This window comes from Cucumis sativus, chromosome 3, assembly GCF_000004075.3.
Source record: "Cucumis sativus cultivar 9930 chromosome 3, Cucumber_9930_V3, whole genome shotgun sequence".
In the NCBI taxonomy this organism is placed as follows: Eukaryota; Viridiplantae; Streptophyta; class Magnoliopsida; order Cucurbitales; family Cucurbitaceae; genus Cucumis; species Cucumis sativus.
In genome coordinates, this window is record NC_026657.2 from 17538504 (window position 1) to 17546677 (window position 8174).

An 8174-nucleotide genomic window follows, 5' to 3' on the forward strand; every position below is an offset into this window, starting at 1 on the left:
CTTCCTTTCTTATAATACAGATAGTAGCAACAAAAATTACTACATGTTCTTCTATATTGAAAGGAAAGACAAAAAAATGGTGGTGAATTAAAATGGCTCGCAAAAATCATATCATTAAAGTGGGACCCTAAGACATACAGTGAAAGTATGATTATGATTTATGCATTCCTAAAGTATAGTCATTTTGCTACAATGGAGGTTATATTTTTTATTTTTTTTACTTTATGGTATATTCTTCATATTGTATATAATATTAAGTCATCATTTATAATGCATTTAGTATAGACATCCTTTATAAAGCTACTTGAACTTTTCATATGACATACCCTTTTTAACAATGCTCCCCAAACCTTGTTTGTAATTTTGCATTTTTGGATAGATGTGTTGTAGGTTCATTGTTGATATTGGGCATTCCTGGACAAAGATTTATTTTGTATGGTAGATTTTTTTTTGCCACTTACCATGTTATCTTTCCCAGAGGAATAAATTTGAAATTTTCGAAATACACCATTGCTTGAAACATAAACTGCAGTGTATGTTATATACATTGGAAAGAGATGTTAGTCCTCTGTAATGAAATTTTATGGATTAATTAGGAAGTGAAAGTGAATCTTTTCTTGTAGAAAAAAAGAGATATATTCAATGGTAAACTGGTTTTTGGGTATCTCCCATTTGGAGTTACTTTAAACTTGCAAGACAGAATGAGGTGTTTATGTACTTGCTTATAACTGTAGTTTCAGTTACGTGTCTTTACCTTTTTTTTTTGTTTATTAATCCTCTTTTTCACCTTTGTGATTCAATGGCTGTGGAGAAGAAAATCTTTTTGCAATGTTTGATTTATTATTTATCTTTTCCATTTATATCAGTCTTTAGTGCTTATGTGTATTCAAGTTAAATCAGGGAGGAGTTTTGAATTAATTTGGTCGTGCTTGTTATCTATTTGATTTTTTGCTTTAAGTTTTGAAATTGAAGCCTATACACTTTTTTTATCTCTACTTTTTATCAATGTTTTTAAAATTAGGCCAAATTAATGTTTTTGAAACTGTCATTGTTATATGTGCTATATATAATTCTTAAAGAATTTACTCGTACAGAGAGAAGCATATTATATGTGCTATATATAATTCTTAAAGAATTTACTAGTACAGAGAGAGAAGCATTCCATGTTAGAAAACACTGGCTCTATTTGAAAGACTCCAGCGAAGCCCATTATATAGTTCCAGACTTGGAGAGTTGGTAAGTTATTTTGTGGTGTTCAATTTCTTGTAGGCATTTATGTGATATACTTTTTCAGAAAGAATACTATATTTGGTACCTAAGGCCTTAGTTAAAACTTAACTTATAGGCTTTTATTTATAGGTATTACATTTTTCATTATTAGAAATTGCCTTAACTTTATTTTCTTTGTATATGTTGCTCGAGTCGGTAGAAATTACTTTAGCCCATTTCCCAATTTGAGTATTACAATTTGGTTTGGTTCTCTATTGATCGTGGACTTTTCCTGTTTGATGCAATCCTTATTGTTCCCATGTTTCAGGTAGCATGGATTTTTCCTGAGATCCTGTAAGTTTTTATTCAAATCATCACTTGCCCTGTTAGATGATGAGTCGTAGTGGGTTAGCAAGATTACCATGATGCTGCATTTGCTATTTTGGGGATTTAGTTTCCCATGTGAAGCCTTATATTTTTAGGCTAAGTATGAATTAGTGGGATGGTCATATAAATTTCACTATGAAATTGTTACTTTTTATAGATGATTTGAACACTTGATGGATAAACTTCTTATAATGAACATTGACATAATTGCTTTAGCAGACTTTAGGTAACTATTGTGTGCTCCATTGTCACTGTTTTTTGTTTGTGTTGGGAGGGGGCTGGAACGAAGGGTTGGGGGAGAGGGGGGGTTGAAGACTAATGACTGGTTTTTTATGGTACCATTTCGACCAAATCTGCCTCTTTTATAGCAAACTTTAGGTAACTATTGTGTGCCCAATTGTCACTGCTTTTTGTTTGTGTTAGGAGGGAGCTGGAATGAAGGGTTGGGGGGAGGGGGGTTGAAGACTAATGCCAGGATTTTTATGGTACTATTTCAAACTTTCTTCTCTTCAAATTTTTATGGCACCACTGTTTATTTCATTTCTTAGTCAATAGATTCTTTATTTCGTTGTTGCCTTTTTAGAGTACATTTTTCATTAATTTTCTTTGTTTATTCTTCTTTTGTTCTATCTTTTATCTTTTATTTAACTCTCCTAACAATTGTGGATTGTGTTTGTGTATTTGTACATTTTCTTTCTTTCTTTCTCTGTTTTGTTCATATTCTTAATTGGTATAATGTATTTGGATTGTGTTTGTGTATTTGGTACATTGTGTTATGGTATTAACTGAAGATATATGTTCTGTGTGTGCCATTTTCATTGCTTTTTTATTGTGTTGGGAGGGGGCTAGAATGTAGGGTTGGGAGGAGGGGGGCTGAAAATGTTATCACAGAAGTTTGGGCACTCTAGTTATTCTTCTATAATCTCAATATTATTATTTTTTCAATATTACATCAATGGTAATGTTCCTTTATTACCTTTAAATAGCTTTAAGTAGAACCTCCTCATAGGTAATGTTCTTTAATCATATTATAAATGAGATTTTGTTTTCTTACTAGGTTTAGAAGAATCCATTTGGAGCATTGATGCCAATTTGGAACAATTGATTGATATATATATAACATCTTTTGTATGGTTGGTAGCAAACTCTTTCTTCCAATGTATTGATTTTAGGCTTCTTGCTTCCAATGTCAATGTATATTTTTTTTCTATGGAAACTACATTTGAACTAAACAAATGGTTATTAGTCAATGAGTGTACAGAATACTACAACGTGTATCATTATGTCTATATATATTAAAGTGTTGACTATGGGTGTGATGTATTCTTGTTATTGTTATTGAAGTTGTCAGTGTAATGGTTCAGCGGCAAGAAAAACAGGAATTGAGCAATACACAACAAGGAAAAAATATCATAATATACAAATTCGTAACATTTCTTTTCAGTTGTCAATACCGAAACAATGACAATTAAATTTTATAAAAACTGTCACGATTGGTCTATCTGTGACAGGAAAAAAATGTCGTAATATATTAATTCGTGACATTTTCATAACTATCGTCAATATCGAATCAATAACAATTAAATTTTACAAAAAACTTTCACGATTGGCATATTCTTGACAGTAATAAAATGTCATAATATAAGAATTCGTGACATTTTTGTAATTGTTGTAAATGTGTAAATAGTGACAATTATTTGTTGTCATAAAAAAAAAATGACAGTTATTTGTTGTCATGATAAAACGCATTTTCCACGACATGCGATACTATGACTATAAATAACTGTCACATATTTTTTTGCGACAGAAAATAATTGGCGTCATATATATACTATAGACTCTTTAAATTGATCTTGAACATTGATCTCTATATGTCTCTACATATTGTTTAAGACTCATTAAACAACTTAGGATGTTAGTTTATTGGAAGGTTATTAAAACAAAACTAATAATATAATCAATAATAGTTATTGGAATTATAATAATAACACTTTATTAATAATGATCAACGAATTACATTTACTATCTACGGATTTTAGGACATAAAACTCAATAGCATTCTCTAGTTACGATTAGAGAATAAATTGTCGTACCCATTACATATTTAGTGGAAGTTATTCGTACACTAGTAGAAAAGTGGTCTACGACGACAGTTATTTACTGTCGTAAACAAATTTCACGACAGTTATTTTTAGTCATAGAAGCGGGAGTCATGGAAAGTCCTTCGACGACAGTTTTTAAAAACTGTCGCAATAGGTTATTTTATGACATGAAATAAATGTCGTTAATCAACATTCAACGACTTCAAATAACTGTCATATTTTATTTTATGACCACAAATAACTATCATCATTTGTGTATTAACGACGGTTAAATAAATGTCACGAATTCATTTATTCTGACATTTTTTAATTGTCATGAATATGTTATTCGCAACAGTTTTTTTTTTTTTTTAAATGTCATTGTTTTGCTATTGACGACATTTTTTTGCAGTCAAAGATATTGCAATCGTGACAGTTCTTTTAAAAAAAAAATTGTCATTGTTTATCTATTGACGACATTTTATTCCTGTCACATATAGGGCAATCGTGACAATTTATTTTGTTAAATATCATCGTTCTCCAATTTACAACAAGTAATAACTGTCACAAATTCATTTATTACGTCATTTATTTCATGTTGCACATTTCTCAATTTACTACCGTTTTTTCCTGTTGTCCTTGCCGCTCCACCATTACACGAACCATTTGAATGACAATAATGTAGCTGAGAATGACAATTTTGAATTTATAATATTGACACCCATGTAGAAAAAAATAGCCAACACTTTAATATATATACACTATAATACAATTTATAATATTTGTACATCTCCATACAAGTTTCAACAATCCACATGTACGGAATCCTAGCCCTTAATCAAAAAATATTTTAAATAGCATTAGAATACATCTAACAAGATTTTATGCAGAAGCATAAACGACCAACCGAGAATGTTCGTCTCTGGAAATGTTCTTTGAAAGAAAACTCATGAAGTTGTCGACTCCAGTTGAACCTACAAAGACAACATGAATATAAGCATCCATGATAGGACAAGAGAGTACAACTCTTATAGAAAATTTCAACATTGAGCATTACCTATCATTGCAATTCAATAGTTTGTTTTAGTATATATAACCACTAAAATTGATTAATAACAAATCATCAAAGAGTGAAAAATGGAAAGCCAATATCACAAATATATCCTTATTCCTAGTCCTTACAACAAAAAAGCTAAGACAATTCCTAGTCCTTAAAGTTCAAGAGTTTGTATTAGACAATCATCACAAATAAAGATGAACTATGAATAATTATGCACCAATTCTCTCAGATTATTAAAACAGAGAGTAAGATTATAGCAAGTACTCAGGTTCATGACAAAAAAAAGGCCTGAAATGCAGTTAGCCAAATTGCACTTCAATCAGAGTTTTGCGCAACTACGATAATCAAGGAATAGCTTTTCCTAACAAGCAATGAATAAGAATATATACCAGTTTGTGGAATGCAGATGATTGGGCAACTGAAGGGGTTCGTGTCAAAACATACATATATCAATGTACCATTCATTGCTGGCTTGCAACAATTTAGGGCTAGAGCTTGTTACTAGAATGAAGTGCCCAACATTATCCTATGTGGCACGTGACAAAGAATACCCTTGTAAGATTCTCCATTTGTTCAATACAAATTGAAAGGAATAGAAGAAAAAGTTGTATAGTTTTTGCATCATCAACAAGTAAGGAAGTCAACTGACTAATTACTCAATTCTTAAGTTACATGTGAGACTCCTAAAGAGACATAAATAATTAAATGCTTCATTAGCTTCCTGAAGTACACTATAATATAGGTATCCTAAATTTTGTATATGGATAACTAAGTATTATGAGAAATTCGTGCAGAGTCTTGTAACTTAACTCAATCCATTTACCTGACTTGAGTGGTGGAAATGAAACAAACAATTTTTTAAAAGTGAGAGGCTAAAAGAAATAAGCAAAACATTACAACCATTAAAGCCATCAAATTAACAAAACAAATTAAAGCCACTAAACTAAATCAAACAAATTAAAGACTTCACTCACACACAACCAACAAAATTATTACTTCATTTACATGGAGAAGTTCATCAGAGAGTTCATCAAGGTCTGCTAGAAAGGAATCAACCAAAGTAGCCTACAAACCCCAAGAAAAGAAATTGGAAATTAACAAACAAGATAAATGACATCTACCTAATGTTGTAATTTCATGGACATGGAAGTCCCAAATGAGCTTCCATAAGTTACCTCTTGAAATTTCTTTTCCTTTCTATTTTGCTGCATTTTTTTTCCAATATGGTCTTGGCACAATGCAATAATTAAGTGTGTAGTTTTTGCATCAGAATATTACGAGTTGAGTACATTGGCAAGAATTTCCAAAGAAAATGAAGATGGAAAAGACAATTTGATTGAATAAAGCATAAACTACCTTAATAAGTTCATCAGATGCAACATATCTTATCACTTCTTCAAGACTCATCTCTGAATTCGGTATCCAAGATGTTATTGTGAGTAATCATACTTAGGAAAAGCTAATAAAGTTTTTCAACCTACTCGTGTCCTGACGTTCTAGAGCTGAATTCTACATCTTGGATACCGAATTCACAATAGCACTAAAATATATACAATTGGAACTCAATGTAGAAATAACATACAAGTCGAGGTGGAGATAGCTTCACATTTTCATCTTTGCAAGCAGAACAAATATTGGTAAGTTTTCTTTAGTTCTTACAAGATTAACCTGGAAAAAAGAAAACTGCTTACGATGTAAATCAAGTAGAAACTCCATTACGAAAACACCAGAACATCCTGTCGCGACGTGATCGCTACGCGGAGCGGCCGACCTCCCCGTTTATTTTATTTTAATAAATAGTTTTGGAGTCGCCACCAACCATATTAGGGTGTGATTGGTCACCCAAAAAAAGAAAAAAAAAATGGTCTGCGTACATTCAGAGATTTAAGTTCGGGAGTCAGTTGTGTGTAGGGAAGGTGTTAGCACCCTACAACACCCAAAAAATGGTTACCCAATTTTATCTTTTAAATTAAATTATAGAGGTTCACAAAACAAAGTTTTTATTTAGGTTTTGTTTAAATGTCCCATGTTTATCAATTCATATCGAAGAAAGTAAAACCTAAGCATGAATTGATGATTATGGGTGGCATAGGAGCCATTAGAAAAAATTAAGTTTATTTTTGTTTTAAAAGATTTTTATTCACCTTAAGAATATTAAGATACCAAAACTTGATATTTTAATCTCTATCATAGGTGTTTAATGAAAAATTTCATATATCTAGAATTAATAAATTCATAGAAAATACTACTCAGTCTCATTTAAAATATGAAATGTGTTAATTTAAAAAAACAATCTATTAATTAAATTTCAAACGGAAAAATTTCATGTATTTATGAATTTTAAATTATAAAATCCATAAAAAAACAATACTTTTTCTCCAATTTACATTATTATATTTAAATAAAAAAAAGAATAATAACAATGGCAAAACATTATGAAATTTGAAAAATACTTAGAAGTAATATGCTGAGATAAAATAAATGCATTGATAATATATGCAAAATGTAAAAGATATTAATGTAGGATGCAAGATAATTAATTAATACAACACATGCAACATAATTAATTAAATCAAAATGATGCAAAATAATTGATTAATGCAGGATGCAAAATAATTGATTAATGCATAATTAAACGAGGGCCAAATGGATATCAAATAATAATTAACAGTTGAATGCCAAAGTAGGTTTGGCCCAATATGCAAATAAATAATATTGCAAATAAATAATCACACCAAATGAATATCAAATAATTATAGCCACATATGCATACTGATTAATTAATACATCATGCAAATAATTAGAATGAGGGAGTGAAAATGTCACATACAAGTTGCTAATTAATTAATAGGCCAAATGAAAAATGGTTGTTGCCAAATATTAATTATATCATGCATAATTATTAACATGGATAATATATGGATAACAGTAATTATTAACGGAGTATGCCATATGAATACATGGATAAAGTAATTAACAAAGACTGTAAAATTGATGCCAATGAAGAATGAGTATTACCAAATACAAAAGGCTAATTGATTAATTATGCATAATTATTAAGGCATGCCATATGGATATAAGTAATTAACTGTAAAATGGGTGTCAATGAAGAATAAGTATCCAAATACAAATATATGATGCTAATTAATTAAAAAGAAATTAACACAGAATGGATGCCTAGTAATAAAAGAAAATTAACACAGAATGGATGCCCAAAATAAAAGAAAATTAACACAGAATGGATACACAACAATTAAAAAGAAATTAACACAGAATGGATACCCAACAATTAAAAAGAAATTAACACAGAACAAAATGGATACCCAATATTTAAAATGAAATTAACACACAACAGAATGCTCAATATTTAAAAATAAAAAATAAAAAATTTAATATAGAATGAAAAGTAGAATGCTCAGTATTAAGAAAGATACAAA